Source organism: Rutidosis leptorrhynchoides, chromosome 1 (assembly GCF_046630445.1).
Source record: "Rutidosis leptorrhynchoides isolate AG116_Rl617_1_P2 chromosome 1, CSIRO_AGI_Rlap_v1, whole genome shotgun sequence".
Lineage (NCBI taxonomy): Eukaryota > Viridiplantae > Streptophyta > Magnoliopsida > Asterales > Asteraceae > Rutidosis > Rutidosis leptorrhynchoides.
Genome location: NC_092333.1, coordinates 242,238,049 through 242,250,241, shown reverse-complemented (window position 1 = coordinate 242,250,241; position 12,193 = coordinate 242,238,049).

The following is a 12,193-nucleotide window of genomic DNA, read 5'->3' as shown; positions in this document are numbered from 1 at the left end:
AACTACCCTACAGCACCTGCCATTAAAGAACACCTCCAAGGTTATTACTGCTAATTTTTTTTTTGTCTTCAATATCTCTCTTTCTTGTTTTAATTTGTGAACCCACTCCAACACCCCACTAAAAACAGCTACCTCGTAAACAACTCAAACCACTCACCATCGACACAACTATGACCTTGTTGCTATTTCCCGTGTTATATTATCAATATGAGGAGAGCCATGTAGTTTTAAAAGTATATAAGTACATGTGGGACGATTTAGAGTGTTGGCCGACAGATTTATAAATAGAATAAACCCCACTTGCTTTATTCACATACTATATTTTCTATCTTCTGCAGCCCATCGAAAATCTAATTGAGTTGTTCAACCACTATTATCGTTCGTATCTAATTGGTGCATCAAACCCAACACTTTCTTTATAAACCACTACAGCCTAAAGATTAATCAATTTTAGTGTGTCAAAGTTACTTTATAAAAGTAACATTATATAATATGGGATCTAGGTAGTGCTTGTGGGATAAAACCGAGGCTCCTGGTCGAAAAAAATGGATATTTAAAAGGAATGTTTGTTCTTTTAAGAAATTATGATGAAAAGATACTGATGGTGATGAAAGCTCAATAATAAATCAATGATTACTGCTTTTGCATATCTGTTCCGAATATTTTAGGCCGTGAACATAGTTTAGGTTGTTGGGCCAAGATTAGGCTTGTTAACGAGCTGCCTAAATTAATTGGAATATTCTTGGGCCGTAACAAAAGCCCAACTGTTATCTTGTTTTAACCAAAAACCACATCACCTCGCTGGTTTCCTTCTTCGTTTATATTTCTGTGTTTGTGATGAACACGGTGAGGATTATAGGATGATGATGAATCACACGATTATGACGAAAATGGTGGGTCTGGAATGATAATAAATAAGATGATGATATAAATGATAATGGTTACGGTTTGTTGGATACTAACGATGATGATGATTATGAAAATGGTTTATGATAAAGTTTATGAATATGATTTAGAATGATGAGTATGAATCTAATTTAGGATGAGGATTATTATGATTAGATGATAAGAAAGATGGATAGATGTTGAGTCTGTGATAATTGGTGATGATGAAGATAAACAACTTGTTACATATTTATTAAGTAGTCGAGTAGGTTATTACCAAAACAAGAGAATGGTCCATTGGTTAGGGGTGTTTGGTTTAACTGAGAGGTCTCGGGTTCGAGCCTGGTCTATGACATTTTTTTTGGGAACTCTCTTTAAGGTAGTATTTATTATTATTATTATTATTATTATTATTATTATTATTATTATTATTATTATTATTATTATTATTATTATTATTATTATTATTATTATTATTATTATTATTATTAGTATTATTAAATACTATTATTAGTATCATCTTTAGTAAAAACTATCAATTATATTAAAAGTATCATTTTACTATTATTATTATAATTATTAAAGAAATTATTATTTTTATCAAAATTACTATCATTACTATCATTATTATTATTTTGACATTAATATTTTTATTTTTATATTATCAATATTACTATCATAATAATTATTATTAATATTATTGTAAAATAAAATAACTTTTATTTTTATTATCAATATTATCTTATCAAATAACTATTAAAACTATATAAAACCATATTTACTACACATAAAATAACTATATTAATACTTTTATAATAAATAGTAATAAATATAATTAATAAGATTATTAATGAAGAAAAAAAAACCTAAATAAAATAACAATTAAATCACTAATAATATATAAATTTGTTCGATTACGAGTATGTGTTTTAATATATATATGAATAATATAGGTTCGTGAATTCGAGACCAACCCTACATTTGTTCAATGACGTCATATGTATTTTTACTACAAAATACATGATGGTGAGTTCATTTGATTCCCTTTTACTCTTTACTTTTGGGACTGAGAATACATGCGCTGTTTTTACAACTGCTTTATTAAATGCTTTTGAAATATATTTTGAACTGCGAACACATGAAATGCTTTTATAAATGTTTGACGAGATAGACACAAGCAAAACATTCCTCGGATGAATTATTATGCAGACAGAAGTTCTGCGGATTATTATTGAATTATGTGGACATGATAATTGCCACCGTTGAATTATGTGGACATGATAATTGCCACCTTTGAATTATGTGGACATGATAATTGCCACCAATTGATGTGAATGTTATGTATCGAGAGAATGATTTTATACACAGGTTATGTGTATGTTATTTTTGTGCACGAGATATGTGTACGGTTACTAAGATTTATGAAAGATGATTTCGTACACGAGAAAGGTGTGCTGTATTTAAAAGATATCGCATGTACATTACAGGTGGGTATAGGATTCGGGCCCATTTGTACCATGCAACATTTAAATCTTGTGGTCTATCAAATGATGAATTTTATTGTTTTATGATAAACTTATGAACTCACCAACCTTTTGGTTGACACTTTAAAGCATGTTTATTCTCAGGTATGAAAAAAATCTTCCGTTGTGCATTTGCTCATATTACATGGAGTCGTTCATGACATATAGAGGTCAGAACCACGCAATGGGACCAACTGTTGAAGACTTCGTCCAGATGGATTAGGACGGGTCACTACATCTTCCAGTTCCGATTCTTCTTCTGGTTCCGACTCTTCTTCCGGTTCCTCTTCGGGAACTTGTGAATCAGTCCACGAATCATTCCAGTTTACATTTGACTCTTCATTATTATTAGGTGAGTCAATGGGACTTGTTCTAGAGGTAGACATCTATCACATAATATCAAACGCGTTAAGAGATTAATATATCACATAATATTCACATGTTAAAAATATATAGTTTCCAACAAAATTTGGTAAGCAATCATTTTTCAAGTAAACACGGTCGAAGTCCAGACTCACTAATGCATCCTAACAAACTCGATAAGACACACTAATGCAAAATTCTGGTTCTCTAAGACCAACGCTCGGATACCAACTGAAATGTCCCGTTCTTATTGATTAAAAACGTTCCATATTGATTGATTTCGTTGCGAGGTTTTGACCTCTATATGAGACGTTTTTCAAAGACTGCATTCATTTTAAAACAAACCATAACCTTTATTTCATCAATAAAGGTTTAAAAAGCTTTACGTAGATTATCAAATAATGATAATCTAAAATATCCTGTTTACACACGACCATTACATAATGGTTTACAATACAAATATGTTACAACAAGATAAGTTTCTTGAATGCAGTTTTTACACAATATCATACAAGCATGGACTCCAAATCTCGTCCTTATTTAAGTATGCGACATCGGAAGCTCTTAATAATCACCTGAGAATAAACATGCTTAAAACGTCAACAAAAATGTTGGTGAGTTATAGGTTTAACCTATATATATCAAATCATAATAATAGACCACAAGATTTCATATTTCAATACACATCCCATACATAGAGATAAAAATCATTCATATGGTGAATACCTGGTAACCGACATTAACAAGATGCATATATAAGAATATCCCCATCATTCCGGGACACCCTTCGGATATGATATAAATTTCGAAGTACTAAAGCATCCGGTACTTTGGATGGGGTTTGTTAGGCCCAATAGATCTATCTTTAGGATTCGCGTCAATTAGGGTGTCTGTTCCCTAATTCTTAGATTACCAGACTTAATAAAAAGGGGCATATTTGATTTCGATAATTCAACCATAGAATGTAGTTTCACGTACTTGTGTCTATTTTGTAAATCATTTATAAAACCTGCATGTATTCTCATCCTAAAAATATTAGATTTTAAAAGTGGTACTATAACTCACTTTCACAGATTTTTACTTCGTCGGGAAGTAAGACTTGGCCACTGGTTGATTCACGAACCTATAACAATATATACATATATATCAAAGTATGTTCAAAATATATTTACAACACTTTTAATATATTTTGATGTTTTAAGTTTATTAAGTCAGCTGTCCTCGTTAGTAACCTACAACTAGTTGTCCACAGTTAGATGTACAGAAATAAATCGATAAATATTATCTTGAATCAATCCACGACCCAGTGTATACGTATCTTAGTATTGATCACAACTCAAACTATATATATTTTGGAATCAACCTCAACCCTATATAGCTAACTCCAACATTCACATATAGAGTGTCTATGGTTGTTCCGAAATATATATAGATGTGTCGACATGATAGGTCGAAACATTGTATACGTGTCTATGGTATCTCAAGATTACATAATATACAATACAAGTTGATTAAGTTATGGTTGAAATAGATTTGTTACCAATTTTCACGTAGCTAAAATGAGAAAAATTATCCAATCTTGTTTTACCCATAACTTCTTCATTTTAAATCCGTTTTGAGTGAATCAAATTGCTATGGTTTCATATTGAACTCTATTTTATGAATCTAAATAGAAAAAGTATAGGTTTATAGTCGGAAAAATAAGTTACAAGTCGTTTTTGTAAAGGTAGTCATTTCAGTCGAAAGAACGACGTCTAGATGACCATTTTAGAAAACATACTTCCACTTTGAGTTTAACCATAATTTTTGGATATAGTTTCATGTTCATAATAAAAATCATTTTCTCAGAATAACAACTTTTAAATCAAAGTTTATCATAGTTTTTAATTAACTAACCCAAAACAGCCCGCGGTGTTACTACGACGGCGTAAATCCGGTTTTACGGTGTTTTTCGTGTTTCCAGGTTTTAAATCATTAAGTTAGCATATCATATAGATATATAACATGTGTTTAGTTGATTTTAAAAGTCAAGTTAGAAGGATTAACTTTTGTTTGCGAACAAGTTTAGAATTAACTAAACTATGTTCTAGTGATTACAAGTTTAAACCTTCGAATAAGATAGCTTTATATGTATGAATCGAATGATGTTATGAACATCATTACTACCTTAAGTTCCTTGGATAAACCTACTAGAAAAGAGAAAAATGGATCTAGCTTCAACGGATCCTTGGATGGCTCGAAGTTCTTGAAGCAGAATCATGACACGAAAACAAGTTCAAGTAAGATCATCACTTGAAATAAGATTGTTATATTTATAGAAATTGAACCAAAGTTTGAATATGATTATTACCTTGTATTAGAATGATAAACTACTGTAAGAAACAAAGATTTCTTGAGGTTGGATGATCACCTTATAAGATTGGAAGTGAGCTAGCAAACTTGAAAGTATTCTTGATTTTATGTAACTGGAACTTGTAGAATTTATGAAGAACACTTAGAACTTGAAGATAGAACTTGAGAGAGATCAATTAGATGAAGAAAATTGAAGAATGAAAGTGTTTGTAGGTGTTTTTGGTCATTGGTGTATGGATTAGATATAAAGGATATGTAATTTTGTTTTCATGTAAATAAGTCATGAATGATTACTCATATTTTTGTAATTTTATGAGATATTTCATGCTAGTTGCCAAATGATGGTTCCCACATGTGTTAGGTGACTCACATGGGCTGCTAAGAGCTGATCATTGGAGTGTATATACCAATAGTACATACATCTAAAAGCTGTGTATTGTACGAGTACGAATACGGGTGCATACGAGTAGAATTGTTGATGAAACTGAACGAGGATGTAATTGTAAGCATTTTTGTTAAGTAGAAGTATTTTGATAAGTGTATTGAAGTCTTTCAAAAGTGTATAAATACATATTAAAACACTGCATGTATATACATTTTAACTGAGTCGTTAAGTCATCGTTAGTCGTTACATGTAAGTGTTGTTTTGAAACCTTTAGGTTAACGATCTTGTTAAATGTTGTTAACCCAATGTTTATAATATCAAATGAGATTTTAAATTATTATATTATCATGATATTATCATGTATGAATATCTCTTAATATGATATATATATATATATACATTAAATGTCTTTACAACGATAATCGTTACATATATGTCTCGTTTAAAAATCATTAAGTTAGTAGTCTTGTTTTTACATATGTAGTTCATTGTTAATATACTTAATGATATGTTTACTTATCATAGTATCATGTTAACTATATATATATCCATATATATGTCATCATATAGTTTTTACAAGTTTTAACGTTCGTGAATCACCGGTCAACTTGGGTGGTCAATTGTCTATATGAAACATATTTCAATTAATCAAGTCTTAAACAAGTTTGATTGCTTAACATGTTGGAAACATTTAATCATGTAAATATCAATCTCAATTAATATATATAAACATGGAAAAGTTCGGGTCACTACAAATGTGACGATCGCTCCAAATCCATATGGACAATACGTCATTCATTGATTTCATTGCGAGGTATTTGACCTCTATATGATACGTTTTGTAAACATTGCATTCTTTTGAAAAGGCACACCATAAATGAATATTTAAATCAAAGGTTTTCAACATCTGATGATTTCTACATATAGACAATCACTGTAAATAATAGTTTACAATAGTACTTCCGTTGACAGTACAGTCAAAATAAGATACATGGTGATGATTTGGTGAATGCAACGTTTCCTTGAAAAATATGCCATGTTTGACTCCATGCACATAGCTTGTCTAACATATAAGCAAACAGCGGAAGACTTCTAGGAAACCTGAGAATAAACATGCTTCAAGTGTCAACACAAAGGTTGGTGAGTTCATAGTTTTAATATTACACATAATCCGTATATCAATGTGGATTACAAAAGTTCAGTTGTTTTATTCAAAACGTTTATCAATAGGTTTTACATAAAAGGGGGATCACAAGATTTTAGTTGTTTCATCCGAAACGTTTATCAATCGGTTCTACAAAGTTGAGCACCCTGGTAACTAAACTTTAATGTATATATAATTTGTACCCTTTGTATAATCATCTTAATAATACACGCAAACCAACGTGTACGCTTCTCAAATAGCATACGTCCGTTAAAAGGCTAGCGCTCTAGCTCGGACGGGGATGTCAAGCCCTATGGATCCATATACTACTACTCGCGCCCACCAGTTCTTATAACCGGCAGTTACTAGTTACCAAAGCTAAGGGATTTTCGGTTCAAACTCGGTGTAGAATTTAGTATGTACTTGTATCCATTGCGTTTAAAATAAATTGCATGTATTCTCAGCCCAAAAATATATATTGCAAAAGCAATTAAAAAGGGAGCAAATGAAACTCACACATATAAATATTGTATATCGGTTAATAAAGCATTTGCATGTATTCTCAGCCCAAAAATGTAGAGAGTAAAAGGGATCTTATGAAACTCACGCATATAAATCTGGTATTTTCAGTATTTATAAACAGTCGCATGTATTCTCAGCCCAAAAATATATTGAGTAAAAGGGATCATATGAAACTCACGCATATAAATCTGGTATTTTCAGTATTTATAAACAGTCGCATGTATTCTCAGCCCAAAAATGTAGAGAGTAAAAGGGATCATATGAAACTCACACAAAATCAGTTTTAGTATTTGTATCCATTTAGTAAAACAGTTTATAAAACTGCGCATGTATTCTCAGCCCAAAAATATAGTTTGAAAAGGGGATCATATGAAACTCACAGTTTAATATTGATATACAATATTGCAGGAAAGCACGTAGACGCATTGGAGATAATAAGCACGAGGTTTGATTCACAAAAATACCCCCGAATATTACCCATAACCTCCTTGGCAATAACCCATATTTTCCTTAGCTCTAGCTTTCTCGGAAACTCGTTTTGAAAAATTACTTGGACAGCACTCCGTCGTAATATTGTATGTACATTATTATTTTTGTATCGCAAAAATAATAACACTAATAATAAAAATAATAAGATTAATAATAATCTTAATAATAATAATAATAATAATAATAATAATAAAATAAATAAATACGGAGTAAAAATAATATATATGTGTGTGTGATTTATCTGGCCAAAACTCCAGAATTTATAGCACTTGGCCTGAAATTTTGCCTCATGCGATCGCATGGATATTGGGCATGATGGCCATGCGATCGCATGGCCTCAATTTCCAGCTCAGAATCATTTGTCCATTTGTTTGTCGACATGATAAAATATTAATATAATATATATAATTTAAATAATTAATTATATATTATATTAAATTCACGTGCATAGTTGACTTGTAATTTTTGTTCCGATAAGTCGTACGTCATCACTCGACTTATGTCCCGGTTCCAGTTTTTTTGAATGTCCTTTTGTACCTTTAGAAAACTTGCATTTTACGTTTCGTGTCACGTACCTTTGTCAAAATATAGTCTTAAATTATCCATAAACTATACCACTCATAGTATATCTTAAACTTTCAAATGTTTTGGTCATTTACTTCTATAAATCATCGTCTCGCTATTTGTTAATATATATATAATATATACATTTTCATTTTGAAATAGTGTTACTGTAGCAAAGTCAATTTTACTGTAGCAAAGTCATTTTTTACTGTAGCAATTCACTGTAGCAAAGTCAATTTTACTGTAGCAAATAGTGATTTTTTTTAAAACACTGTAGCATTTTGGGTACTGTAGCAATTTGAAAATACTGTAGCAAATTAGTATTTTACTTGTTCATCTTAAACGTTTTAGTTAACTTATCTAAATATCAATCGAATCAATAATCGAATGTTACTATCGTTTACTAAATAACTTGAAATCATATATATTCAAATAGATATATAAACCAATAAGTTTAATGTACGGTATCATGCAATTAAAACTTTGTTACGTTTTCAAGTTATAGTATATATATGTATCTATTTACATATAATGGTTCGCGAATCGTTGAGAACAACCGAAGGGTAATTGAATAGTTCAAAATTTTGAGATTCAACTTCATAGGCTTTGCTTATCGTGTCGAAGTCATTAATCATTTAAGATTAAGTTTAAATTTAGACGAAATTTCCGGGTCATCACAACAAAGTCGGGGTTCTCACGGGCATCCCTTGCGTTTACGTTGAAAGCTCTTCCACGTGCTGGCCTGCCGTCCTTTCTCTTGTTGGGACATTCATTCCTGAAGTGGCCCTGTTGTCCACACTCATAGCACTTCCTTGGCCCAGTAGGGTTTGTCTTCACAGTTGGGGTGGTGATCTTGCAGTCTTTGCCAATATGCCCAGTCCTTTTACACTTTTCACAAACCACGTTACAGTACCCGGTATGATGCTTGTAGCATCTTTTGCACTGTGGGAGACTACCCTTGTAGCTAGGGTTTGAGCTAGGGTTTGGGTTGGAGTTCCTCCCGTCGTTGTTTCCCTTGAAACATTCATGCCTCTTAGCTGGGATTTGATCAAAGACCCTTCCCTTGATGCTGTCCCACTTACGTTTCTCATTACTAGCTCCCGATTCTGATTTTGCCTTTTCTGGTTCTTTGCTAGTAATTTGGTTCATCAGGGTGTGCGCCATGCGCATAGCTTCGGGGACATCAGCTGATTTCGAAGAGGTGACATTTCCCTGGATGGACTTGAGAAGTCCCCACAAATACCGTTCCATTCGCTTAAATTCCGGGGTAACCATCGTGGGACACATCAAAGCTAGTTCCAAGTACCTTCGGTTATAACCGTCAAGATCGGTTCCCACAACCTTCAACTCCCATAACACAGCTTCCATTTTCTGAATCTCTGTTCTGGGGCAGTACTCCTCGATCATAGCCCCCTTAAATTCCTCCCACGGCGTAGCAAAAGCCTCGTCAATACCCTTAGCCTGAGCAAGTGTGTTCCACCAGGTTAAAGCGGCGTCCGACAGTGTACAGGAGGCATACTTAGTCTTGTTCATTTCTGAGCAGTTGCTCACACGGAACACAGCTTTCAATTTCTCAAACCACCTCGTCAGTCCAACCTGCCCCTCAGTACCACTGAAATTGTGGGGCTTGCAGCTTTGAAATTCCTTATAGGTGCACCCGTTATGATTGTGCTGGTTAACCAGTGGAGCGTGGGGGTTGACATTCGCAATTGCTGCGGCTACTCATTCAGTTATCATCTCCTCAATCTGTGCTGATGTGGGCGTTGATCTTCCGTTTCCATTGATCTTCGAAACAGAAATTTCGACTTAAGTCAAAATCCAGCATTCAATAAATAGTAATACGGTATATGGTAACCAGCATGGAATCAACACAACACATGCTAATTAAGTAATGCAACTAGATACAGATACCATAAAATCATCATACAGTAATGTAAATAGAAAGTTGTATACATCCGCATAAGGTTCGTACAATACATGAGTAAAACATGAACCTACAAACGGGATTACATAATGAAATCTAATACAATAGCCCTATGGTGACGGTGGGTAAAGGATGTCCATCATGTGAGACACCTGGTCCTCGAGCTCAGTTACCCGAGCAGGGAGGATATGCACTTCCCTCGTCAGTTTCTCGACGACAGGGGATGCTGGTGAGGCTGGCGGTGCAGACGGTGCAGGTGGAGCGGGTGGTGTAGATGATGCTGGTGGAGCTGGTGGTGCATACGGTCCAGCACTAGAAGTAGATGGTGCGTAACGGGAAGCCTTATGCACGAATGGATCGGTAGGGTAAGGCACAACCCGCTTACGGGCGGTAACACTAACCAACTGTCCGCGTGCGTCCACGAACGGTCTACCTCCGTTAACCCCTGGAATAACAGTACCATCGAAACAATACCTCTTCTTCGGCGGGGTAGAGGGCGTACGGGCGTCTCCTCAGGGTCCTCACCGAAATCTTCGTCGGAATCCTCCTCGCTAAAGTCATCCGATGATGAGTCATCTGAATCATCTGAGGGTGGATCTGCTCGACCGGTGGTCATCAGTCGATATCTGCTAGGAGGGATCGGCACGACACGTCCATCAGCAAGGCGTCTGACCCAATGTCCTCGCTCATTACAGAAAGGGCCGTCCTCATTTCCCCCAGGAATCACAACACCACCGGAATGGTGCTGCGGCTCTGAGAGTCCTGGGCTAGGTGAAGCTGAAATCTCCTCTGGGTCCCCGTCTCCGTCTGAGATGATCATCAGGTTAGGTGCGTGGCTACTGTCCCCAGAGAATGAATCGCCAGAGTCACTGGAGGGTAGCGATGACGAGATCTGTGAGTCAGTGGCAATAGCAGGCGAGGTGGCAGATGAATCTGAGTCACTGTCCAAGTTAATAATGATGGGCGGGATATCCGACATCTTAACAAGGAAAAATAGCTTTTTCCATGTCAGTAAGTCATATAGCAAGCACGTATTAGGCAAAGTAACTACGACAGTCTAGATCATCTATAGCTGTAAGTAGCATGGCAATAATGACAAGTATCATGCAATCGAAAGCAGATAGTAGCATGCAGTAGTGAAAACAAGTAGCAGTATACGACATACAGCAGTAAAAGTAAGCAGCAGCATGCAGCAAGTTCCGCAGAAATAGGTAAACTAGCAAGTTGTAGATTAGTCCTATTAGTGAATCCTACTCGGTCTGGTCTAGACTCACTAATGCAACCTAATTCCCTACAACCTGGCTCTAATACCAAATGTGACACCCCGTACAAAATTAACGTGTACGGATCATCAAGAACAGGATCATTACAAGGTCAAACACTATATGCTGTTTTAAAATAAGTTTGCATTCATAAGAAAGAGTGACATCATAACCAACATCAAAAGGTTTATAAACGAAAGTATGCTTCTATGAATAGAAGCAATTAGCATAAGTACGAGACCCGTAGGTCATTACAAATTCATTGTTTCAAAAGTAACATAGTTTGTGAATGCAAGGTAAACGTTTCATGCAGTGACATCTCTAACAAAAGCAGCGGGATTCTACACAGCAAGACTACTACAGCGGAAGCATCAAACCTCTAAGCACCTGAGAAAACATGCTTAAAAACATCAACACGAATGTTGGTGAGCTATAGTTTAAGTATAACAGTAATGTAAGGTAGGCCACGAGATTTCATATTTCAAAACAGTATGAAAAGTATATGTTCAACCGTGGGCACTTGGTAACTAACTTAACGTAATATCACCCCCTAAAAGTACACTTGGCGAGTGCGTAAGTTTATGAAGTATTAAACACCCATTAAATGCTTGCGCTACTAGCCTGAGTGGGGATGTCAAACCCTATGGATCCATATCTAAGATTCGCGTTCACCGGTTCAAAGACCAATGACTAAACGTTACCGAGCTAAGGGGAAAGTTTATGCCGTTGTATAACCCACACATATATAAAGTTTAAGTACTCGTGCCTAGTATGTAAAAC